The sequence below is a fragment of the Rhinopithecus bieti genome, unplaced genomic scaffold (genome assembly GCF_001698545.2).
Source record: "Rhinopithecus bieti isolate Rb0 unplaced genomic scaffold, ASM169854v2 scaffold_7681, whole genome shotgun sequence".
Classification (NCBI taxonomy): domain Eukaryota; kingdom Metazoa; phylum Chordata; class Mammalia; order Primates; family Cercopithecidae; genus Rhinopithecus; species Rhinopithecus bieti.
In genome coordinates this window covers 5,991,618-6,017,867 of record NW_016806571.1, presented here as the reverse complement: position 1 = coordinate 6,017,867, position 26,250 = coordinate 5,991,618, and the positions used below count along the sequence as shown (strand labels likewise).

At 39.9% G+C, this 26,250-nt stretch overlaps 1 protein-coding gene and 1 long non-coding RNA gene across 6 annotated transcripts in view; one reads left to right on the top strand and one right to left on the bottom strand.

Moving 5' to 3' along the window:
* The window catches only part of BABAM2 (BRISC and BRCA1 A complex member 2), a 460,475-nt gene that overhangs the window by 110,795 nt on the left and 323,430 nt on the right, over nt 1–26,250 (bottom strand). The window lies entirely within an intron of this gene.
* The window catches only part of LOC108532743 (uncharacterized), a 55,184-nt gene continuing 49,324 nt past the window's right edge, over nt 20,391–26,250 (top strand). Inside the window, exon 1 of the long non-coding RNA XR_001886535.1 lies at nt 20,391–20,863. This is a non-coding gene — a long non-coding RNA (uncharacterized LOC108532743). The remainder of the gene's footprint in view (nt 20,864–26,250) is intronic.

Below are 26,250 nucleotides of genomic sequence, written 5' to 3'. Positions count from 1 at the left end.
TTCTCCGTGGCATAAGACATTCTACATGTATTCATTCATCATCTCCCCCCATGAGTCCTCACTAGAATATAAGCTCCTCCAGAATGAGGATCTGTCTCTGCTTTGTTCACTTTTATAACCTCATTATTCTTGGCAAGAATAATGCCAAGCATATCAGGAACTTAATACATATTTGTAGTATTAAAGTCCAATTAATATAAAAAAAGATACGGAAGTCAAATTTCTAAATGAACATTAAAAGCCAATAAATGCATATATCTTTATGGAAATAGTCATCATGGAAAAGAACAGTTTAACGGTCTTGAAAAGGGATTGGCAAACTTTTTCGGTAAAAGGCCAGGTAGTAAATATTGTCATCTTTGCATCCATAATGCCTGTATTGCAGTTACTTAGCTCTCCTGCTGAAGTGCAAAGGCAGCCACAGATAATATGTAAATGAATGAGCATGGCTGTGTTTCAACAAAATTTTGTTTATGGATACTAAAATTCGAGTTTTGTGTAATTTTTACGAGTCATGAAACATTATTATTTAAATATTTTTCTAACCATTTAAAAATGTAAAAGTCATTCTTAGCTGTGGGTTGGATTTGGCCAGGAGGTTTTAGTTTGCTGACTCTTGATCTAGGATTATAGGAATATCTGACAGTTCTACAGATGCTGAAACTAGGAAAAGTATCCAGGAAGAAATATAGGCAAACTCCACCTCCCTGATTAGGTTATTAGCAAAAATGAAGAGGCCCTTTGGTCAAACTTCTTAGAAGCTATATTCCATCGGCAGGTAAACCACAAGAATTAGCTTTTTTCAGGCAAGGGTGAGGTGAACATTAGGCAGTCCGTGGACTGTGGGAGTTCTCACAATGATACTAGATTGCAACTGTGCAAGAGGGAGCTATTTATATGATTTTGAACGAAGCTTGAGGCATATTCTGGTGCTTTTTAACTTCTATGTTAGGTGAAATAGCTGCCTACAAAAGCCTTCCTCCCACCCAAAATACTAGCTGTTAGTTGGTGACTGATCCTCAGAAATATTAACATGAATCATATATGCTCTTTTCACAGTGCAAAAAGAGATAATTTTAACACTCAGAAAATGTCATAAACCACACAATAGAGAAGCGATCTAGCCTTCAAATTGTAAATAAATAAAATCCTGTTCCTGCATGGAAGCCGCTTCCTCCTTTCGATTCTGATGCTTCCTCCTTTGGATTCTGATGCCTGCAGGGCTGGCTGGTGTTAACCGTATTCAGACTGATGTTGAAGGGAGACTGCTCTCCATCCTTCTTCCCTGGGGCCCACCCTTGTTAGCCCGACTGTCTTTGGGAACCCATAGCACTCGGCCTTGCCCTTTTTCTGGTTGCTGCTCTTCTCACCTACAGGCAGCTTGTGGCTTCCTTGTCTCTACCGTGATCAGCCTGGGTTGGCTTACGTGGCACCAGCTGAGACCAGGGCTCAGTCTTTACCCAGGCTTCAGCAAAGAACTCCTGAGTTAAATTTCTTCTTCCTACTTGGAGAAACAGGTATTTTTGTCTTTGATCCCTAAGCTCTGTTTTCTTTCTCTTGTCACTAAATAGTTGACTCCCTATCCACCCCTCCTTTTTTTGCAACTTCATCATTTTTCCACATTGCACCGTTTGGCACAGGAGAAGGAAAGAACCACATCAAATAAAGGAATGCAACCACAAAAGCTGCCTTGAGAAACAGGGCCCCAGATTCTTTTTTTTTTTTTTTTTTTTGTCAATTTACCGTTTTTGGACTTGTTCTCCCATAATCAAATCCTCCCTATCGTGCTAACAATGTGGTGGTGTGTCAAAACATTGGAATTCTGCTTCAATCAGCAACCCAGAGCTTAATAGGAAAATGAAGCAACAAAATGTTGCTCTTACTGTTAACCTTAGGCTAGGCCTGTCCTTAGGATGGGGACTGTTTGCTTCTTTATGGTAAACGGGCCAAACGTTCTGTTTTGTGAGAGCTTACATTGTCAGCAGAGGCCCACAGCAGTGTCGTGAGCATCATTCAGGCACGCTTCTAAAGCAAGAGGGACAGTCACTTCAAATACCGCAAACTGAAGCACGAAGCATCCCACAATTTAGTAAGCCAGAGAAGAGTTCAGACTAAATTTGTTTGCAAAAATTTTAAAGACACATTCATTTTACTGGCAGCAAGTCAAAGGTCTGGCTCTATGACACTCATGTCTGCAGTTATCACAAAAGGGCTTTTGTGAAATTAAAGTGGTTGTTTTGTTTCTTGTTTTTAAATTAAAAACATGTGCAATATGTAAACCATTTAGGGACACCAATAAGGTGCCACAATTCCAAACCAAAACATTTGCAAGTCACTACTCTATGTCCTCAGGGAGTATGTGATATAGTTAATGTTTCTAATATTCATCATCAATGAAAACATCGATTACAGGTAGAGAATTTTCAATTTAGCGATTTTTTAATCTTTTGTGATTAACTTGGTAAACTAAACTGTTTGAAGGTAAGTATTTTTGTTGTTTTGGTTTGGTTCACATGGAGTCGCGTGCCACTTTGGTTAATGTTGGAAATAGCCTCTTCTTCAACATCATCTCTTGCATATACAGATAGCGAGTAGAACTATATCTGTCCCTGAACACTGAAGTAGTGTGATCTCCCTTCAGAGATTTCTCCTGGGGAGAGAGGAAGGGGTGGGAGGAGAAATACCTTTTCTCCCACCTTGTTCTAGCATAGCATATTGGAATTTCAGGTTAGAGAAATGTGTTATTTGAAAAGAAAGAAAAAAGCTCACAGCTGGTTCTGATATGGACTAAAAGGACAGATTGTCCAACTGCCCCACTCCTGAGAAATGCTGTTTCAACCATACAGAAGGAGTCTTCTGTCCTTAGAAGTTAAAGACCTTAGTTAATAGGTAAAGTTGCTGCTCTTCTAAGTTTGGCAAAATTCAGCCTGGCCCCAGTTCTGCCTGGAAGAGCCAAGTCACTGGTGTCATTCCAGTTGCCCACTGATCTTCCTGTCCCCTCTTGAGCCCCCTACTCTCACTGCCACCATAGCTGCCCAATAAGCAGAGAGTATGACTAAGTCAAGGTGGTGAACAATGAAGGGAAGAATGGCAGAGCTAGTATAAGGGGCCGCAGGCAGGTGCTTGCTTACAAGGACCCCCTCTCCTCCCCATTCTGCTGATGCGGCTCAGGTGCCAAGCCCGGGTACCTGGCCCTGGTGGCAGCTACTGCCCAGGAAATGTCCACAAAGGTGAGCATGGGGAGCAGGACATAGACACGGGATGGGGCACTGTTACCCTCTGCAGTGTGCTCCCCAAACCAGCTGGAAAGCAGGAGGAGCCATTTGCTGGAGCAGAACGGGAAGAGGGAATTGAGGAGGCTATAAGTATAGTTAGTATTTTAACAAAAATAAGATATATTCAGTAGATTGCTATCATTTCAAAAACATTTGATCTAACTAAATATATTGTTTACTTAGTAACAGGGAAGTGGGAGTTCACTTCTGTTAATATCCATCTGTGCAAAACTAGGAATCTATTTCTGAATAACATAATTTATTTACCTGGTATCTTTTACTTTTAAAAAATATCCACTAATTTAAATACTATTTTTAGCCAATTCTCTAAAACAGATGATTCAGAACAGCCACAACAGTAACAAGGGCCCACACTTCCCTAGACAGAGTGTGGGGCAGGCCTGCGGGGAAGCAGGGCCAGGGCGCCTCATGGTCCAGGTTGCCTAGAACTCACGGGAACCTGTACCGAGGCACCTGATAACTCCAGAAGGTGGATGTGTTTTCTTTCCTTAAACCAGTGACACAAGACACAACAGAAAGGGAAAGGATTAGTCAGGAAGAGAAGGGGTTCTGGGAACTGTAGACAAGGACAATGCCAATTTAACTGGCCAAATATAATTGAGGTTGGCTTAATAACTTTTTCGGAAACCACTTTCTTGGTTGCTTGAGAATTTGGATTGCTGCTGTTTTCTTAAGCCTCCAAAACCAAAACACTAAACATGTACTAATAGAGCAGTATTAATAGCACAGAGGGGAATATAAACATGACTTATGAGAAAAGTTGTACGGCTGACCCATAGCTATTATCTCCTGCCCCTGCAGGATGTGAAGGTATCAACACTGCATCCATGGCATCAATGGGCCCAAAGTAGTTTTACTCAGACTCACGTGGAATCACATGTTGAATATTCATAGCTTCACTTCTGGAAGCTATGAGTGTTTTACCCTATATGGCAAATGGGACTTCAGTGAGATGTGATAAAGGTTAAGGACGCTGACATGAGATTATCTTGAATTCTCTGGTTGGGCTCTCCATCAATCTAGGCCTCTTGGTGTAAGGATTCAGTTCAAGACACTCTTAACTCTCAGGATTCCTGGCACTCTCCAGAAATGACACTTCCACAGAACCCCGTGTAGGCACTTAGAGTCTTAGAGCAGAGGGCAGGGGAGGATTCACAACTTCTGGGCCATCCGGCAAGCCCTGAGCATGAGTATGCAAGGTCCACCACAGAGTTTCCGGCCATTCAGTGGGGCCCCAGGTTCGCATCAGCACCTCCCTTTCCCAATCAGACCGAGATTGCTTCTCAATACAGTCTGGGGCTAACTCAGGACAACTCATTTTTCTGGATTGGGATCAGGGTCACTCTGGAGCAAGGCGAGCCCTTAAGTTTGCTCCCATCACTTCCTGAAACTGTTAAGCTGCAGACATGCTCATTGCCTGAACAACAAACACGCTGGGCGCGGTGGCTCACACCTGTAATCCCAGCACTCTGGGAGGCCGAGGCGGGCAGATCACGTGGTCAGGAGATCGAGACCATCCTGGCTAACATGGTGAAACCCCGTCTCTACTAAAAAAAATACAAAAAATTAGCTGGGCGTGGTGGCAGGTGCCTGTAGTCCCAGCTACTTGGGAGGCTGAGGCAGGAGAACGGCTTGAACCCGGGAGGTGGAGCTTGCAGTGAGCCGAGATAGCGCCACTGCACCCCAGCCTGGGCAACAGAGTGAGACTTGGTCTCAAAACAAAAACAAAAACAAAAAAACACACCAACCCAACTCTAGACTCGAAATAGAGATGGGGCATATTCTGAGTGACTTCTGCCTCCTAGGCCCGGGAAGGACTGAAGACAAACACTGGAGAGAATAAATGACAAGTTCATATGAGTAGAACCAAATCACAAATGTAAACGACAAATTTCAATCAACAACAGGGAAGTTGAACACATTATAGCAGTCTTCCAGTGGAGTACCATACAGCCACCAGGAAGACAGCAGCCTTCAGGTTCTGACGGCCACTTAAAAAATACATTCATCATTTCCATTCAGACAAATGGCCATGATACACTGGATAGGAAAAATGCAAGTTGCAGAATAGTGTGTAATGTGTCACACATTTTTTTGTGGCTAAATTAAAGCAACAACAACAACAACAACTAAATAAATAAATACCCCAAACTGATTTAATAGGGCAACATTGCAAACATACTAAATCGACGTACTTCGTGTTTCTCAGTAAATCGTGTTTCTCCCCTGCACTTTCACTGAGGCTAAAACCTGAGGCCTACCGTCCCAAGGAAGAGGGTGGCACCACCCAAGTCAGAGAAATACCAGCACAGGGAAGAAGAGGGATGTGGCACCAGATGAGCACATCCCTCAGACAGGAACGGAAAGAAGCAAAAGCAGAAAGGGGAGAAATTCAGAGGGAACAGGGCCTGCCTGATGTCCCAGAGGTTTTCCTTGGGTGTCGGTGGAGGGAGAGACAGGAAAAAAGGGAAAGAGAGAGAGAAGCAGAGGTGGTAAAAGGAAAGACACCAAGGTTAACTGAGGGAAATCCAAGGGAAGAGTTTTTACTCCACTTCCCACTTGGGAATCGGCAAGATCATCTTGCAGAGGAAGGGAAAATTACAGTAAGACACATGATCACATTGCACTTTGTATAGTTTTCTCTTCTTATCTTTTTTTTTGACAGGGTCTTCGTCTGTCACCCAGACTGGAGTGCAGTGGCACCATCACAGCTCACTGCAGCCTTGACCTCCGGGGCTCAAGTGATCCTCCCACCTCAGCCTCCTGAGTAGCTGGGACTACAAGCACATGCCATCACGCCTGGCTAATTTTTGTATTTTTTTGTTGAGGCAAGGTCTTCCTATGTTGCCCAGGCTGGTCTCAAACTCCTGGGATTAAGCAAACTACTTGCCTTGGCCTCCCAAAGTGCTGTGATTACAGGTGTGACCCACCACACCCAGTTGTATCCTTGTTTTTTTTTTTGTTGTTGGTATTGGAACGTTAACTGACACATATTACTTTTATAACATGAGAGACAGAGACAGAGACAGACATAGAGATGGAGAGAGAGAGAGAGAGGTACTAAGGTATATAAGAACATAGTTTGATTGTGAAGTTGAGCTTTTTTAATTCCCAAGGACTATGGAACTCTATGTTATTGATCTAAAATCTACTATTATTTAGAAGAACATCAATAACAGATAACACATAATGAACATTTTCCATGAGCCAGGCATTATATTAAAAGCTTCTTTTATTTATCTTTATTTAACCCTTAAAAAAGGCCTGTAAGGTTGATATATTGTACAAATAGCAGTAAGGCTTTGGGAGGTTCAGTAACTGACACAAAAGAACTCATCCAGTAAATGGTGGACACTGGACTGAACCAGGCCATCCAATTTCTGAACCCACACATTCCACCACTGCGCCACACACTGCCTCCCACCACAGACCAGCTGGGCTTCAACAATCAGTTCGTTTTGCTGGTGTGTATCACACTGCAAGATCCAATCTTACCACACAAACTTGTTTGGTACAAAAGGAAGAAACAGTGACTAGCGAGTGAAAGCACATCATCAGAAACAGGTCCAGGTGCTGAGACAAGTGAGGGACAAAATTCAGGAAACAGGAGCACGCAGTCACAACTCATTCAGTATCATTTTTTTCACCAGCCCTCATTTTTCTCCCTGAAGTCCCTGCAGCCAGCAGCAGAACAGCTTCATTTTGCAGCAGGGACACTTGAGCATTAAACCCTACGTGCTTGCTTGGCTCCGCAACGGCTCAAGCGACCTTCGAGCACCGTTTCTGAGGCTCTGTTACTACAACATCATCTCCTCAGCCCCCACTTTTGATTACAAGCCTATTTCTTTTAACTAAACATAAAGCAATTTCTCACTGAAGTTTCTTTGCTTGTAATCCTCTACCCGATTTTTTTTTTTTTTTCTGATTAAATAGAAATAAGTAAGCTCCTAACACAAGCCTTGGACACAGGTAGGCATTTGTGGTAGGCAGAATGATGGCTCCCCAAAGCTGCCAAACCCTCATTTCTGGAAGCTATGAATTTTTTACCCTACATGGCTAAAGGAACTTTGGTGAGATGTAATAAAGGCTAAGGACCCCGACATGAGGAGATTATCGTGAATTATCTAGTTGGGCTCTCAATCCATCTAGACACGAGTCCTTAAAAGTAGGAGAGGAAAACAGGAGAGTGAGCCAGAAAAATACGATGATAGAAGAGGCAGGAAAAACTTGAAGCATGAAGAGGGACTGGACCTGCCAAAGCTGGCTTCAAGGAGGAAAGGGGCCATGAGCCAAATAAGGTCAGCAGCCTCTAGAAGCTCAACTGACCTTCGCAAAGGACCAGATCTCAGTTCCGCAACTGCAAGGGACTGAACTCTCTCAACAACCTGAAACAGTAAGGAAACAGATTCTCCACTAGAGTCTCCAGAAAGGAACGCGGCCCACTAGCACCTTGACTGTAGCCGCAGGAGCTCTGCACTGGACTTCCGATCTACAGAAGTGTAAGATAATCAATTAGCATGGGTTTAAGCTGCTAAATTTGTGGTAATCTGTTACAGCGACACTAGAAATCTAATATAGCATTCAAAATACAACTGTTTTTTGATGGAAACATGATGAAATGAGGCTTTGTTTATGCAGCAAAATAAATAATGACAGTAATGGTGCGTGTCCCATTGAATAAAACAGAATCAAGAAATCCCCTCTGATACACATATGTTAATGGATAAATAAATAAATGAGGAAAGCCCTTTACAGTAGAAAGCCAACTAATAAATGTAGAAAGAAAGATGCAGCTGGAGAATCATCAATGGCTGTCAAAACTAGTGGGTGAAAGTCTGAGGAAGACATTTACATAGTCTCAGTACATCACTCCACAGAGTTCTTATTAAAGAGAAAACTAGTAACATTGAGTGCAGAAACCACAGAGACACCACCTTAACCAGGTGATCAAAGTCAACATCACCAATCCTGGGACAAACTGACATCATGTGACTTTTGATATGCTCTACTCAGGACAGACACATCATGTCACACATATAAATCCGATTATGAGGAAGCATCAAATGAACCCAAATTAAAGAACAAAATGACCGATATGTACTCTTCAAAAATGTCAAGGTCAAGAAAGATAAAGATTGAGAAACTGTTCCGGATTTAAAAAATAAAAGAGACATGACAGCTAAAGGCAATCTGTGATCCGGCTTGGATCCTGGACCAGGGTAAAAAATAGCTAACAGGGTTATTACTAAAACAACTGACAAAATTAGAATATGGACTGTGGATAAGATAATAGTACTGTGTCAATGATACACTGTCTGACTTGATAACTGCACTGTGGTTATATAAGAGAATGTCCATGTTCTTAAGAAATACATTCTGAAACATTTAGGGGTGAAGTACACTGTGGCCCCAACTTACTCTCAAATAGTTTAGGAAAAAAACGAGCAGATACAAAAATATAAATACATAGAGAGAATGATAAGGCAAATGGGGCAAAGTATAAACAATTAGGGAATCTGTGTAAAAGGAGTAAGACAGTTCCTTGTTCTATTCTTGCAACTTTTCTCTTTTAAGTTTAAATATCAACATAAAAGTTACACAAAATCCTTGTAAACCATCCTTTAAATGTTTATGTTAATTTTAGATCCACTGTTCTATGATACAGAGAATTTCAAAGAAAGAAAATGTGAGTTCAATGAGTTTAATTTTCTTGAACACAGTATGTAACTGGCTAGGTGATTTTTTTCAATTAATGCTGTTAATATGTGATAATACCTTGCACACAGTAGGCAAGCAATAAATACCTACAGACTGAATATCAAGCAATTTACTTCTAGTAGGAAAGTCAGCATCCCAGGTAAAAGCATGGAGATATATGGCATGATATGACATAAAATCCTAACAAAAATTAACCTGAAGTGTGAATGAACCAGAAAAATGAGGTGGTTAAGCACCCTTGCTCTGAAATTGGACTGGCAATGTAGATTTGAAATTCAGTTTCATCACTTAGTATACTGCCTTTGGGGCAAGGTGTTTAAAATATCCCTAAGCCTCAGTTTGCTTATCTCTGAAATGGGGATAATAATAAGGTTCGCAGGGCTACTGCAAAAATGAAAGAATCACTCTCCAAGTGGTCCCTTCCTTACAGTGCAACTGGATATTCAGAAATGCTCTTGTTGAACAAACTGACACATATAGTACTTTTCAGTATAGATTATTCCTCACATATAAAATGCCTCTGACCATTATTTCTACCCAGCCATATCCACAGTCTTCCAAAGCACTTAAATCAGTGCCAATTCATGAAACCTTTCTTGACCATGATGATATTAAATCACTCTATGACTCATTCATTCAACAAATATTAATAGATATGACAGTAAACAAGACATTGCCATACCCTACTGTCATAGAAATTATATGCTAATAAGAGACAATGCAATAATAATATAAGAAAGAAACAAATATCACAATGTCAAAGAGCATGACAATGGATGAGGGCAGACGGCAGGTGGCAACTTTAGGGCAATCGGGGAAAGTCTCTCTGTGGAAATAAATTTAAACTGAGACTCAAATGATAAAGTGGAGCCAAACATGAAAAGAGGTAGAGAAATGACCTTCTGGCAGAGGGAATGTGAAGTACAAAAGCCCTGAGGTGGAAATGAGGCTGAAGTGTTTGAAACACAGAAAGGGGCCAGTGTGGCCCAAGTGGTGGGTGTCGGGGAGGTGGGAGACGAAAGAGTCAAATGTCCACGAAAAGGCCAGATTATAAAGGACAGGGTAAGTTACTGGGGTTTTATTCTATGTCCATGATAGGGTTTTATAATTGTTTCTTTCTTCTTATGGTGAATATTTCATGGGCTTCTATGAGCTCTGTACACAATAGGTGCTTAATAAATACTTGTGATTGTATGAGGTAGAAAATAAGCTAGGATGGAAATGGAGCCAACACTGTATGATATTGGATGATGGCTTCTGTCACTAACATGTACACATGTTCCATCAACCTGAACTTCAGATCAATAGGTCTGTTATACTGCATGAAAACAGAGTTGTCATGGTAACTCTAATTAGATGGTTTTCATTCCAAGGAAGATGAACTAAATACTGCACTTACAGGCTGGTTTGGTTCTCTAAAATACCTGCAAAAATTGCAATCCTCTACAAGTTGGAACATTTAGTACCAGGAGTACCCAATTTACCAACAAAAGGGGTCACTAGAGTTGGCTTATTTGTTAGAAGTTTGCAGAATGCATTTTCCTCTAGAAATAATACTGTAAAGGTGGCTAGGTTCTTAGGACAACACACGAAAGCTTCTTAAAAATTCATAAAGTGGCAGAAATACTATACACTTGCACTGAGAAAATAATAGAAATAAGTTCTTTTAAAATATAGCCATTAAACAAAAATTAAGTCAGAGCTTTTAACTTATCATGACGCTGTTATTTGAAGACAATAAAGTTTAATTAGAAGAAAATTAAGAGAGAAGTGGAAAATTTAGTGAAGATTCTATTAAATAATTCCAGGCACCATCAAGGCTTTTAGAGGTTAATGTCATTAATTTAAAAATTAGTATTACTTTGGATTCAGGTGTCTCAGAGAGAGCTTAGTCAAGATCACGGTCCTTTTTGGCTCAGAAACAGGAGAGTAAAACATGAGGAGGGGCTACCTGAGGTTCCTCAAGGAAATGGAAAACATTAAAGGGAAAGCTGGCTTAAAATACAGTTACAGGGTAACTATGAAAACTTGAAAAAGTAAAATGAGGGAGAAAGGGAAGGAGGAACTCCCATGAGAGCAGAAAATAGCAGAGGAGTAGAAACCAGTTCACCTATGACAGCTTGATTATTACCTAAAAAACAGGGAGTGAGAAAGAGAGAGGGAAAGGGGTAGGAGAGAGAAAGAGAAAATAAATGACAAAGGGAAGGACTGGAAGGGTAAAAACCAAAGACTGACTGGTCTTGGATGGGTGCAAAGAGAAAAAAGTTTTCATTCATTTATTCAAACAATGAGACGTTTGAAAATTAAATGGCACATTCCTCTAAAATGAATTATGTGCTTCATATGACCCCGTGTCATCCCAAATGCCCAGCAGAATGCTTTGAATGTAAGAGAGTTTAATAAATTATTAAACATGTCAGTGCTGCATCAACAACAGCTAACACATATTAAATGCCCATTATGTATGAAGCATCTTACATACATTATCTCATTTAATCTTCACAACATTAGATGGTTCTTAGCCCTATTTTAAAGTTGAGGAAACTGAGGCTTAGACAAGTTAAAGACTTTGCTTAAGGTCCCACATAACCAGTAAATTATAGAGGCCACATTAGAACAAAGTCTGGTTCCAAACTGCACACTCCTAATCCCTTGCTCTCTACCTACCTCAATAAATATTACTAAGAAAGGAAAGAACTACAAAATCTAGAACCTTACACAAATCTATATATTGGATTAAATTGTACAAAGCTACACACACACACACACATACACATAAATGCAGTGAAAAAGATGGTGAAAACTGAATAAGGTCTAGTCTAGTTAGCAGTATATAATCAATTCTGCTTGACATTCATCGATATAGAACTAACATACAATAATATGAATTCATATCCCAAATTGCTTCATCTGGAATCTTTCTCCTTTTATCATATTTAAGCACTGGCAATATGGGGCCTGCAAGGAGTGCATGGGGAGGGCAACAGTTACAGGAAAAATTTCACTTGCCAAATTGCATTAGCATTATCAGAAAAAGCATTTCACAAAATCCAACACAATTTGTGATTTAAAAAAAAACAACAACAAAAACTTCAGCAAACTAGGAATAGAGAGGAACTTACTCAAGTTGATAAAGAACATCAACAAAAATCTTACAGCATACATAATATTTAATGACAAATAGACTAAATAAATGTTTCCCAACCTAGGACTGGGAACAAGGCAAGAATGTCTGCTGTCACCGCTCTTATTCAAAATGGTATTGGAAGTCTTAGCCAATGCAATAAGACAAGAAAAAAGGCATACATACATCAGAGAGGAAAAAATAAAATGGTCCTTATTTGTGTAAGACATGATTGTTTATGTAGAAAATTCCAAGGAATCTATAAAAACACTCACAGAACTATTCTCATGAACACAAGATCAACAAGGTTGTTGGACACAAAATCAACACACAAAAGTTAATTGTATTACTATATACCAGCAATGAACACATGGAAATCAAAATTAAAAATGCAGTATCATTTTTATTTGCTCTCAAAAAATAAAAAGAAATACCTAAACATAATGCAAATACAAACAGGCAGCACAAGAGACTTCTTTTGTGGTGATAGAACAGTGATAGAACAGTTCTGTATCATGATTGTGATGATGTTTTCATGAATCTATATATCAGATTAAATTGCACTAAGCTACACACACACATGCACACACATACACATACACACATGTGAATGCAGGTTAAAAAGATGATGAAAACTGACTAAGATCTAGTCTAGTTAGCAGTAACATGCCAATGTCAATTTCCTGATTCTGATTATTACACAACAGTCATATAAAACACCACCAATGAGGGAACTAGGTAAAGGATGCATAAGACTCTTTGCACCATTTCTGCTAACTTCATGTCTTTATTTCAAAATAAAAGTGTTTTTTTTTTTTTTTTTTTTAAAGCAAGTTAAAGTTCTAGTAATGGATATTCTCCTTTAGAAAAAAAAGTATTTTCTAGAGTACTTTTACATAGAAGGATCAGCAGGTAATTCCATCCTCCCCTTGTTTCCTTTTTACAGATAAAAAAGGGCTTTTTTATATCTAAGGCAAGGATGTATATGAACCAAGAGATGTGGTCCAAAAAGGAAAGAAACAACAATACAACAACTCAGCAGGCCCGCGGGCTTGACATTGAGAACTGTAGCACAACACTACCAACCGCAAAAATGCCTCTTAATTCTGATGTTGATGTTCCATGTCTATTACTATTTTTTAATCCTATAATATACATCTTAACTTCAACTTTTAAAAAAGAAATGGAATATAAGCATATTTTAATAAAGTAAAGCAAAATTTAAATAATTACTAGAAGTTAATTAGGCCTGATCTGGCAATAAATTAATTATATTACTTATTAATATTATATACTCCCCCTTTTCTCAATATAATACAGCATCCCCCCCTTAGTCTCACTAAATGCTCTATGTTACTCTATATTAAGTTATTGAAATTCCATTATTTCTAACAATTTGCATGTATGTCTCAAAAACAGTAGGGAAACGCCTCTATTTCTTATGCAAACTACCTCTGTAGATCAAGAAAGCTCCTATACAGTATCCACTGAGTTCTTAGTAGCTTCTTTAGTGTTCAGTTTCTTATCAGGTTCCCAAATAGACATCTCCATATAAAAGCTTAATTTTTTTTAGGTTTTTTTTTTTTTTTTTGGAGACAGGGTCTCGTTCTGTCACCCAGGTGGAGTGCAGTAGCACGATCTGGGCTCACAGCAACCTCCACATCCTGGGCTCAAGTGATCCTCATACCTCAGCCTCCTGAGTAGCTGGGACCACAGGTGTGTGCCAACACACGCAGGTAATATTTGTATTTTTTTATTTGTAGAGACAGGGTCTCACTATGTTGCACAGGCTGGTCTCAAACTCCTGGCTGGGCTCAAATTATCCACCCACCTTGGCCTCCCGAAGTGCTGGGATTATAGGTGTGAGCCACTGCACCCAGCCATAAAAGATTAATAATTGCCTAGCACCTTTTGGTAAGCCTCTTAGGCTATAGTTCAAATTAAAAGTTCTAAGAATTACAATACTCAGTAATATGTTATGATTTCAGGAACATAGTTCTAATACTTCTCATTTTAACAGCATGGTCAATAACACTGCTGAGTGTCACCTGATATTGGACAATGTTTTCTAGAATAAAAATCTCTACTATTTTACATTAAAATTGAACTACTATCATTTGCCCAAAATGAAGGGGTCGAGAGCAGGTGATAAGGAAGGATTAGTTTCAAGGATAAAAGAATATATACTTATCAATTGACCCTGGCCTTAAAACTACTTTTAATGTTGATGCTAAAGATAAACTAGAAATATTATATTTTTAGAATACATGCTCCTATTATCTGATAAATGTAGGAAAAAAATTCCAAAGGACACAAGAAACTTAAAATATAATTATTTGGGACTTGATCTGATGAGGGAGAGGGTGAAAAAGAGACTTCACTATGTCTCTTTTATAATTACTAATATTTGAATCATGAGAATGTATTATGGATGAAAAAACCTAAATTAAAAAACAAGTGTGCAATTCCTCTAGAACAAAAGAATTGCTAGGAAAACAAAGCATAGCCCAATGAACCTAGAACCTAGGACAGTGCCTGGTGCATAGGAGGCACTCAAATGTTGAATAAATGAATGGCTGAAATGAAATTTGTAAAATGTTTATATTTCCTTTAAAAATGGCCAAAATGATGTGCAAATATCTGAAGCTATTCCAACTTAACAGGAAATACAGAGGATAGAATAAGTTAAATACCATCATGAGAAAGTAGGCAGATACTTCTAGAATATAGGACATTCTACTGGACAACTGATCTGGTTTCCTCAACAAGTCAATTTTATAGGAAAGAAAAATAGCAAAAGGGTGAGGAGGACTGTTCTAGATTAAGAGACTTATGGGAAAAAAAAATCTAATGCTATAAATTATTTGAATCCTGATTTGAACAAACCAACCACTATAAAAAGACACTTGAGACAAATGAGGAAATATAAATGTATACTGAGTTAAATGGCAGTAAAGAATTACTGGTAATGGAGGCAGAGCTTGCAGTGAGCTGAGATCCGGCCACTGCACACCAGCCTGGGTGACAGAGCGAGACTCCGTCCCAAAAAAAAAAAAAAATTACTGGTAACTTTGTTATATATAAAATATCAGTATTGTGATACAAAATTTTTCCTTATTTTTTAAAGACATATGGGAATATTTTAAGTGAAATGGCAATGTCTGTGATTGGATTGAATATAATATTATAGGTCCCCTTCCAAAGAAAAAGAAAAGAAGGCTCACACCTGTAATGGCAGAACTTTGGGAGGCCAAGATGGGTGGATCACCTGAGGTCAGGAGTTCGAGAGCATCCTGGTGAACATGGTGAAACCCCGTCTCTATTAAAAATACAAAAAATTAGCTGGGCATGGTGGCAGACGCCTGTAATCCCAGCTACTCGGGAGGCTGAGGCAGGAGATTTGCTTGAACCCAGGAGGCAGAAGTTGCAGTGATCCGAGATCATGCCACTGTACTCCAGCCTGGGCGACAAGAACGAAACTCTTTCTCAAAAAAAAAAAAAAAAAAAAAAAAAAAAAAAAAAAAGATAATAAAGAAGGAATAATACATGGATAAGTATGACCAAATGTTGTTTAATATTCAGAATGACTATCTGGGGTCCATTATACTATGTTCTCTTGTTCTATGTATGCTTAAAAACTGTGAATCAAAAAATTAATTTTAAGTACCAACCTAACTCAACATAAAAGCAGCAGTTGATCTCTTGGAGTCTAGAGTTTTCAAAACCTAACTGATAACTCTCTTTTTTGGGAACCAATGGGAAATCAGGATGACAGATGAAATTCTGTGTCCCTTCTGATTTTGGCAACTATTTGCTCAGGGAATACGAACTCATTTTAATGATCCAAGAAAAGTATATGATACACTTAAAGAATCAAATCATATAGATCGCATTCTGAAATCAGATTTAAAATATTTGAATTGTCTTTACCACTGGCCTTTACTTGCATAAGGAATTAAGAGTTAACACTGGGATGAAATAACTTTATTTTTCTGTTCCAAAATTTCTGTTAAGTGTCCTGCTCAAATGTTTAAAATGTTTTGTTTAGAAGAAATATAATCATTTCAAGAAATCTGCCCTGAGGAAACACTCTTACCCACTATTCTTTTGGAGATTCATTTTTAAGGGACTGACCAAAAGCATTTCATGACAGCTTTGCTACTGTACTTCAGTTTCATGGAACACCTAATCCAGGACCTTCCGTTGGCACTATTTGGAGGAGGGAGGCTTGTTTGCCCTTGCTTTTCGTTTCTCTTGCATTGTATAATGCTTTCTCTTTTAAGGGGAAAAACAGAAAATGATTCTTTTATCATTGAAAACCAAAATCCCTGGAGCACATGCTTTTGGCATCTTTCTCTTAAGCTGTGAAGGTGAAATACTATATCCTGGTACCACCTTTGCCAAATGAAAGACTCTAAGGCCTTTTTTAATACTTAGCTCAACCATCACCGTACCTCGATGAAAACTCTACAGCCTAGCCTTTCAGGAAGTTACAAGCACTCTTTTCTATTCTTCTGGTAGACCACACTCAAAACTTGCAGTAGTGTAGCATAGTTTAGCACTTTGTATGTTGTTTTCCCTCCCTAGATTGTGAGCAGCTTATGGGCACGAACGTGTCTTTCCTATTTATTCTCCAAGTTATAGGACCAGGATCCATCCCAGGCACATAATAGGTACTGAATACCTTATAAATTAATAAAAAGCAGGAGAGCAGGGAGAACCAGGAAGAATAGGCCTTCCCTTGCAGGCTGTTCTTTTTCAAGAGGCTAAGTATTGAAAAGATGAAAAGATGAAAAGATGTAAGGGAAGCCGCAGTGCCAGTGAGCCATATATAAGCCCAGGGATTTCTACATTCAAGGAAGGAAGTGCAAAAAGAATGGAGAGTTCCTCTTTTAGACACAATGGGAATGGAATCACAGGTTAACAATTAGAACAGTTAAGGGTGTGTGAGTAAGGTACCTAATTATACCTAGACCTTTGCTTTCTTTTTTTTAGATTTCTCTCTATATTAATTATTTAAAATATTTTTATCTAATCTTAGAGTTTAAGATTATTTTACTAAATAATTTTATTTCCAAAAGGAAAATCTCCTAGAATCTTCCTCCCAGGTAAAACATGTCTATATCTCAATCCCTACCTAGGACTGAATTATATAGCATCATCAACAAAACCACTGTCTTCTAATGGCAGGAAACTAACTGCAGGCCAAATATGTAAGAAAAAACATACAGTCTTTAGTACTGGCCCTGAGGAATAAAGAACTCTCCATGGCTGGATGAGTGTCTGACACATGGGTGTCCAGTGAATGCATGCTGAATGGATGAGTAACATGACAACAAAACCGTACACTTCCAGCATATACGTCACAGTCTACTGATCCGGCAGGCCTCCCCTCTGCCCTCTCAGTTAGCAATGCTTATAATTCAGTGTCCAGAAATATAAAAATTATTACTGTTCCTTATCAAGGTAACCCTTTTACCTCAGGCCACACCTTCCACAGGGAATCTGAAGGTCAGGCTAAAGTCCAAAGTCTCTATTATCGCCAAAGTCCCCACCTCCAATTTGCGAGATGACAATCCTAGCAGATTGCTAATAGGTAATCATAACCTTCTCCACCTAGTGCAGCTACTATATAAAACATGACCTCAGAGGTAAACCAAATAATCATCACCCCCACTCCACCTCCACTCTAAGGAAGAATCAGGAGCCTGAGAGAGATGTTGACTTCTGCTACGGACATACACTCCTAGCTTTTGCCCACCGTTACCCAGTGAAGGGTCTCTAAGCTGCGGAAATGAGGAATGACAGCAACTGTGAATAAGTGAGCTGGTCATGAATATCAAAAGTTGTATTGTTGCAAATAATTTGCTAAGGACCCTCAGACCTAATTTAGCCTCACTGTACACTTCAGGCAACTGAGGCTCAGCCACATTAAAAGAGTTGCCTGAGAACACCAAGCCTGAAGGCAGAGTTGGGACTAGAACAACTTGCCCATGCTTCCAATTTCCAGGGAGAAAGAGCGTCAAGGAACAAAGAAGAAAGAGGGGTGAAACCTACAACTGTTCACCAGGGACTGGGGCATTTAGATACATGTCATAGGTTGCCATTCCATCTCCCCACTTGGCAACTCCAGAGCCCCTGCTCACCTAGGAAGATTTGTGAAATCCTATGTATGTATGCTAGTAAGCTAGAACTGTTCAGGAACTTACATGATGATCTGAAAAATACGAGAAAAGTGTGAGCACTCACGCAGGTGTGCAAGAGAAAGGAAAGAAAAGAAAGGAAAGAAAGAGGAACGGAGGGAGGGAGGGAGAGAGGGAAGGAAGAAAGGAAGGAAACAAATTGTAGGAAAGGTATAATAAAGGAAGAATTTGCTTAGAGGCAGTGCCTCAGGGGACCCCTTCTGGATGTGGGAAAGACCGGGTCAGCAGGCAATCCTATCAGGCTGGGTTCTGATTCTAAGTTGTGCAAACTCAGGTTAGAATCTTTCTGCAAATAAACAACAACAAAAATTTTAAAGTTCTCCAAACCACTGTCCTACAGAACTTACAAATTAAACTCAACAATCTAGCTTTCTTTATTCTTTTATAGCAATATCCAGTTAGGAAACATTTCATAAACATAAACAGCCTGTTACAGACACAACATTTTGAGCTGGGATCCCTCTGTCCCACTCCAGGTCACTCTGACTGCAGCCAGGCTGTCCTGGACCTGCATTAGCCCTAGAAGACAGTACCAGGAGCTAACGACCTGCCTGAAAGTATCTTCCTATCACAGCTCAGTGAAATCTGCTACAGGTGATCGACCCCATTCTCAAAAGTGTGTGTGCATGCGTACACACACACACACACACACACACACACACAACCTTTAACACCCTCCCCCTCACAATTCTTGATGAAATGCTTAGGAAATAAGTATTCTCTCTTTGTATGTATGTATTCTCTCTCTCTTTTCTATTTGTGAAGGAAAGAAACAAAATGAAACAAAAATAAAAACAACAGCAAAACTTAGGGTCCTAATTCACAGAGAAGCACACCAGTAATTAACAGTGAACTAGACATCCCTGTATTTTTTTTTTTTTTGAAACGGAGTCTTGCTCTGTCGCCCAGGCTGGAGTGCAGTGGCTGGATCTCAGCTCACTGCAAGCTCCGCCTCCCGGGTTTACGCCATTCTCCTGCCTCAGCCTCCTGGGTAGCTGGGACTACAGGCGCCCGCCACCTCGCCCGGCTAGTTTTTTGTATTTTTTAACAGAGACGGGGTTTCACCGTGTTAGCCAGGATGGTCTCGATCTCCTGACCTCGTGATCCGCCCGTCTCGGCCTCCCAAAGTGCTGGGATTACAGGCTTGAGCCACCGCGCCTGGCCGACATACCTGTATTTTTAAAAGAAGTGAAATTAGATCTGATTAACAGGCTATCCAATCAAACTTAAAATCCTTTGGGAGTATCCAGAAATAACCATCAAAATGTTCACAAAAATATTTATTTTAATCATAGTCTATGATTTAGCCTTACTTTTTTTTCCCCTCAAGTGACAACATTCAAAATGTTTACCTGTGCAAATCAAGTTAAACATTTCTTTGAGCACCTCCTATGACAAGGTCCTGGATTGATGCTATTCCTTGCTCAAGTTGGATGCTTTATTTTTATTTATTTTTTGAGACAGGGTGTTGCTGTCACCCAGGCTGGTGTGCAGTGGTGCAATCATGACTCACTGTGGCCTCCACTTCCCTGGGCTCAGGTGATTTTCCCACCTCAGCCTCCTGAGTAGCTGGGACTATAGGTGCATGTCATCACTCCCAGCTAATGTTGTTGTCATTGTTTTACCTAGAAGCATCATCCTAGGACTTTTTTTTTTTTTTTTTTTTTTAAGTAGAGATGAGGTCTTGCTATGTTGCCCAGGCTGGTCTTGAACTCCTGAACTCAAGCAATTCTCCCACCTTGGCCTCCCAAAGTGCTGGCAATACAGGTGTGAGCTACCGCACCTGGCCTCAAGTTTGTTGCTTTAAATAATTTTTATAGTTTTATGTGACTTCTAATAGAGCAGCAGTTTTGTTTTCTAAGATATTTCATCCTTAAGTATTCAGGGAAGATACTAGTGTAGTGGTTAAGTCCTGAGACTTGCAGTCTGAACCATTGGCTTCAATTCCTATTCTGTCACTTGGTGAGATAGTAACAGTACCTATCTCACAGGGAGATTGTGATGATTAAATGAAATAATGCATGTAAATAACTGAATACTGTGCTTGGCACATAGCCAGCACTCAAAGAATGTCAGATGCTATTCTTTCCCTCTCCTCCTTCATAATAGCAGCAGCAGTAGTAGGGGGAGTAGTTGTTGTAATGGTACTAAACACTGGCAAGGACTTGTAAGGTTAGTGGCAAATAATGTTTTAATAGTAGTAAACACTGGCAAAATCACACAGGTTCATAGGTAGGACTGGGGTTAAATCCTAGTACTGCCATTTAATCAGGGCTGCTGCAGGCATATAAAGAACCTTTGTGCAAATTATAAAAGATGTCACTCCTGGAAGATAGATTATAAACAGATGCCCCTTCCTCTGGATAGAGGAATCTGCCAAAGGAAAGACACAAGACTTGGCCAGAAGAGCAGCTGGGCAAGTAGAGCACTGCTGGGGTTTCAGCCTCTGCTCATCACCTCATCAGTCAGTATCATCATCACCACCATCAAGAACCCGGAAGAAAAACTAAGCCTCAGAAAAGGTATGGGCAGTTGTGGTTGATATTTAATTCTCCATTCCTGATCACTCTAATATTCCCGAATTCTGTTTGTCTAATGGAGAGTCTTAGGCCATAGCTCGGATCATGGTACCCCCACTTTGCAGAAGTCTCCTGGCTCTCTACTTCTTGCTGAATTGCACACAAATTCCTCAGGCTGGCATTCAGGTTCCCAAGGGTACCTGTTTATTTTTGAGCTTTATTTCCTCTATGGAAACCTGGCAGCTTTGCAAATAACTGTCCTATCCTTTCCTACCTTTGCTAGAATATAGGTACCACAAAAACACAGATTTTTGCCTATGTTGTTCAAATACATATTCCAAGCACCCAGAAGAGTGATTGGTATATAGTGGGTGCTCAACAAATACTGGAAAATAAACGCATTTGCTCATTGTAGGCCCCTTTACCTGGAAACCCCTCCAGCCTTCAAGATTTTATCCTTCCTTCAATGTCAGTCCTATACAAAAGCCTTCCTAAGTCCCACTTGATTTTTCCATGGAATAATTTAAACAAATGTAATAATTTGAACAAACTAATTTGAAAAGCAAGCCAGCAACAGAATTTTTAATATTTTAAAAGCTGAAGTATTGATAAAAGCATTTACTCCTCTAGAACTAGCCAAATTATTCTAGTGCTCTTTAGGAGAAATAAATTTCTATTCATCCATTATTGCTGTAAGTCAGATACACATAAACATCATAGATTGCTAATGATTATTTAATTAAAACAAGCAAAGTTACTTAGCTTTACTCCATACTCCACAGAAGGTTTGGGAGCTTAGATTTAAGACCATATTAATTTCATAGGAAGAGCTGCACTGAAGCTCAAATGGTGGGCTCTGGTATCAGACATACATTGTAAGGAACTTGGGCAAGTTAATCTCCTTGTGCTTTCTTCATCTGTAAAGTAGGGGTAATAATAGTACTTACATTATTTTAATTTTATTTTATTTTGAGATGGAGTCTTGTTCTGTCACCAGGCTGGAGCGCAGTGGCATGATCTCGGCTCACTGCAACCTCCGCCTCCCAGGTTCAAGCGACTCTTCTGCCTCAGCCTCCTGAGTAGCTGGAACCACAGGTGTATGCCACCATGCCCAGCTAATTTTTTTTTTGTATTTTTAGTAGAGATGGGGTTTTACCATGTTGGCCAGGATGGTCTTGATCTCTTGACCTCGTGACTCACCCGCCTTGGCTTCCCAAAGTGCTGGGATTTACAGGCGTGAGCCACCACGCCCAGCCATACTTACTTACTTTATTAGTTAGGCTAGGTTAGGCAATGCTGCAGTAACAAATGCCCCTCTTTTCCAATATCAATGGTAGAGTGTCTTATTATGACAATAAATCATGGAAAGTCAGCTACGTGCATGAATGACCATCTAGGGCAGTTGTCTTCAATGACCCAGTGATCCAAGTTGGCCAAAAAAAATAAAAAAGAAGGACAGCAGAATCTGATTTTAATAAGCTTTTTTTTTTTTTTTTTTACCAAAGTTAAAAAAAATTTTTTTTACTGAAAGTGACACTGTCAACTCTGCTCGTATATCACTGACAAGAATTAGTTACATGCAAGGTCCAGGCCCATATGGGGGGGGGCTGTGAGGTATTGTTTTCTATGTGTCCAGAATGGAGGAATATGAAATGGGATTTGGTGAATTCAAAATATTACTTCTGTCATAACTACCTGATAAGGTTGATGCATAGATGGAATGAGATAATAAATGTAGAGCTCTTAGAACATACCTGATACATAGTAAGCACTCAATAAAGGTTTGCTAAAACTATAAGTCACAACCATTATATGGTAACACAAGATATTTATATTCAAAAATTTCCCACCGAGTGAAACTTCAGGCTGACTTAGAATTTAATGACCGATTTCTCTGCACTTATCTGGGCATTTGAAATGACCTTCTCCTAAGCGTGTTGAGAAAAGATAGGCCAAAGAGCCAGGATAGTCCCCACAAATGACTCCAGTGCTGGCACAAACTGTGGGTAGCACAAACTGTGAATAACTGTTGAGTCCCCTGTGCTTACACTTCTCCTGAAGGTTTGCAGAAAATGCACTCTGCAATACTGCTTCTGTTTCAGAGATCAGAACGGTTCTGGAATTCTCTGAGGTCTTGACCTAAACATCACATTTTCATACCATCTACTGCCAGCCTCTAGCTTAATGCAAATACAAAATTACATTTTTCTGTAGAAAGCTCCAAAAATTTAAGTAGGATAAATAATAAGGATTTCTGTTCAAAGATGGACATTACAGACAAAATGAACAAACTGGTAACTTATAGGGAGAAGATAATAACAAAGACTCAAATAAAAGATTAGTACCAGAATATGTAACTCCAACAAATAAGAAACAAATGTAAAAATGGGTTAAAGAAACAGAAGGGGAAGCTTAAATGGATAAAAGCAAATAAACAATGATCAGCCTACCAGTAATCAGAGAAATACAAATTAAAGCAAGATATCGTAATGATTGGCAAAAATGATAAATTTGGGTAATACAAAGTATTGGCAAGGATGCAGGAGGACAAGCATTGGCAAGCGCTGCCAGTGGGATTCTAAACTGGTGCAGCCTTTCCGGAAGGGCAATCTGGCAGTGCGCTAAGGATGTTCACCCTGGCAAGCTAAGAAAACTGGGCTGCTTATTACCATGGGAATGGAAAGAAGAGTGTGGTGGATACCTGCTATGGAACCCCACACGGCAATCAGGTTCAACAACCTAAATGTAAAAGGAAAGCTCTTAAAAGCATAAAGTCAAGTGAATATAAGAAACAGAATGAGAGGCCGAGCGCGGTGGCTCAAGCCTGTAATCCCAGCACTTTGGGAGGCCGAGACGGGTGGATCACAAGGTCAGGAGATCGAGACCATCCTGGCTAACATGGTGAAACCCCGTCTCTACTAAAAAATACAAAAAAAAAAAAAAAAAAAAACTAGCCAGGCGAGGTGGCGGGCGCCTGTAGTCCCACCTACTCGGGAGGCTGAGGCAGGAGAATGGCATTAACCCAGGAGGCGGAGCTTGCAGTGAGCTGAGATCTGGCCACTGCACTCCAGCCCGGGCAACAGAGCGAAACTCCGTCTCAAAAAAAAAAAAAAGATACAGAATGAGAACCTTAGTACATCCCGTATGTAAATGAAAAACATCTCTTATGTAAAGGCCACAAAACAACCCACTATATTTTTACGGGCATACAAATAAGTAAGAACATTGTTAATGGGAATGGGAAGAGTGAAGATGGAAGATGAAAAAGTAAAAAGATGAAAACAAAAGCAGAGCCATGCACACACTGGTGGTGATGACAATGTGCTATCAATTAACCAGTATGATGAATTCAACTCTCTAACCCAAGGTGCCAGAGACACCCACTCTCACACAAAAAAGTAGAAAACCACTTGAAGGAATTATTTGGTACTCATCCATGAGGGTCTTCCGAAAATTCATGATTGACATATGTAGCTAAATGGAATAAAATAAGCTGTGGGATGATGGTGATCTGAATTGAGTTTTCTAACTACTAGAGAAGATCACAACTGTTTCTCAGCAGTAAAGTGAATCCTTTTCTTATAGAATTTATTGATACATGCTTTGAAATGAGAAACCCAGATCCTAAAATACAAGGCCGAACATATTCAGAGAGGCCTAAAAGAAGTAAACTAAGTGAATTCATTATAAAGGTCAAGGTACAACCTGTCACCTTAGCTCACTCTGACACTTCATTTTGGCTTTATCAATTCTAGTACGTCTTAATTTGGCACGTTCTTACTCTACACACAAGAGGGGACGTGCCCCAGAATGATTCATCAGTAGGAAGGCATTCTTTCTGTGGGGGGGTGTGAGGACACACGTGAGGTTAAGGTACAAAATCCATGTGGTGCTCTGCCCTAATCAACTGCAATAAAACATGGGAGGAATATTCCCTGCGATTGAAGCACTCAAGGCATAGATCCTTGTGGCAATGTTTTACAGCCTTTTTACACTGTACCACCTGTTGAAGATGTTTACTTGAGTCTTTGCTTTCTCTCTTTTTAAGTCTAAAGAAAGGATGAGAGTCCTGATTATTTGTATTCATAGGTTCCATTTCTTTTTCATATTTAAAGATACACTATGGACAAGTTAAATAATGCCATTTCCTCCCCCAGCTGCATGTGCTGAATGAACAAAAGCCCCAAATAAAACGTTCCCATCGCATAAACTAGAGCAACATTACTAAGTCCAACTTGGGTAAGTCCAATTTACCCAGCTGTTTCTGAGGCAACTAGATGCTGGAATTAAAGTAGATTTTTCTCTTCTTTGGGGAATTTCTTACTCAACATTATAGGAAAGTAGTCCTTGATAAAGCTATTGAGAAAAAGTAACATTTTAAATGGGAGGAAGAGAGAGAAGACAGAGAAGGGGAAGGGGCATGGGAGGGAAGCAGGAGGGGGAAGCTCCAGGAAAAGGGGACTCAATGGGATGTGGGAAGAGACAGGAAGGGAGATAGGCTGGGTTCAAAGTTGGGGACTACTAATAGAGCAAGACTAAAATAATCCAACATTAGGAACACACTAAGTACCCCGGTCACAAATTTTATTCCATTAAGTAGTGCTTAACCAAATCTTTCTGGCATCTTCTCTAGGATTTATTTTCACTCTCTGACCCAGTAGTGCTTTTCCATCTGGTCTCACAATCCTTATCAGAGTGGAGGTGTGAATTGCATCTAGAGATTGTTCTGGGATCTCTGAGCACTCCCAGTTCTAAAAGCTTTTAACTTCCTCTGGCAAAGGATGCTCCTGACCTGCAGTTCCCAACTGTTCCCCTGGCCAGCTGGGCCCTGTGGCTCACCCCACATGATTCCTCAAATGACGGACCACCCGGCTCTGTGTCTGTACTGTGGCCTCAGTGATCTTTCACCATTCGGGGCTCATCTCTGTTTCATGGCCTGGCTTCTGTTAATCCTCCTGTGTCTTGCCAGAGGCTTTGTCTTCATTTTGCAACCTGTTCCTGCTGATGCACTGCAGTTTCTTGCCGGCGTCTTTATAAGTCTTAAGACTTAAGAAATCTCTGGCAAGAGGTTGTGGAGGCTTAGTTGAGGCTACGAAGTGGAGATGAGACTCCTGATACAGCCAAATGTTAAGAGTTTGGCCAAACTTGTTCTTTATTTTTTTCTTTCCTTTATATTAAAAAGCCACCTAAACACAACAGAAGAGCTTTTAAACAAAATTAACAACGGTCTCTTGGTGACAACTAAGGCCACAAACAAAAGGTTTCTTCTTATGCATGCAGAGTATTAGGGCACCATGTAACACCTAGATCGGGTTCATACCCTCTTTGAGTGTGCACTGACTTCTCCAAAAATATCATCTCTCTTGGCATCCCACTTGAAGATCCATATA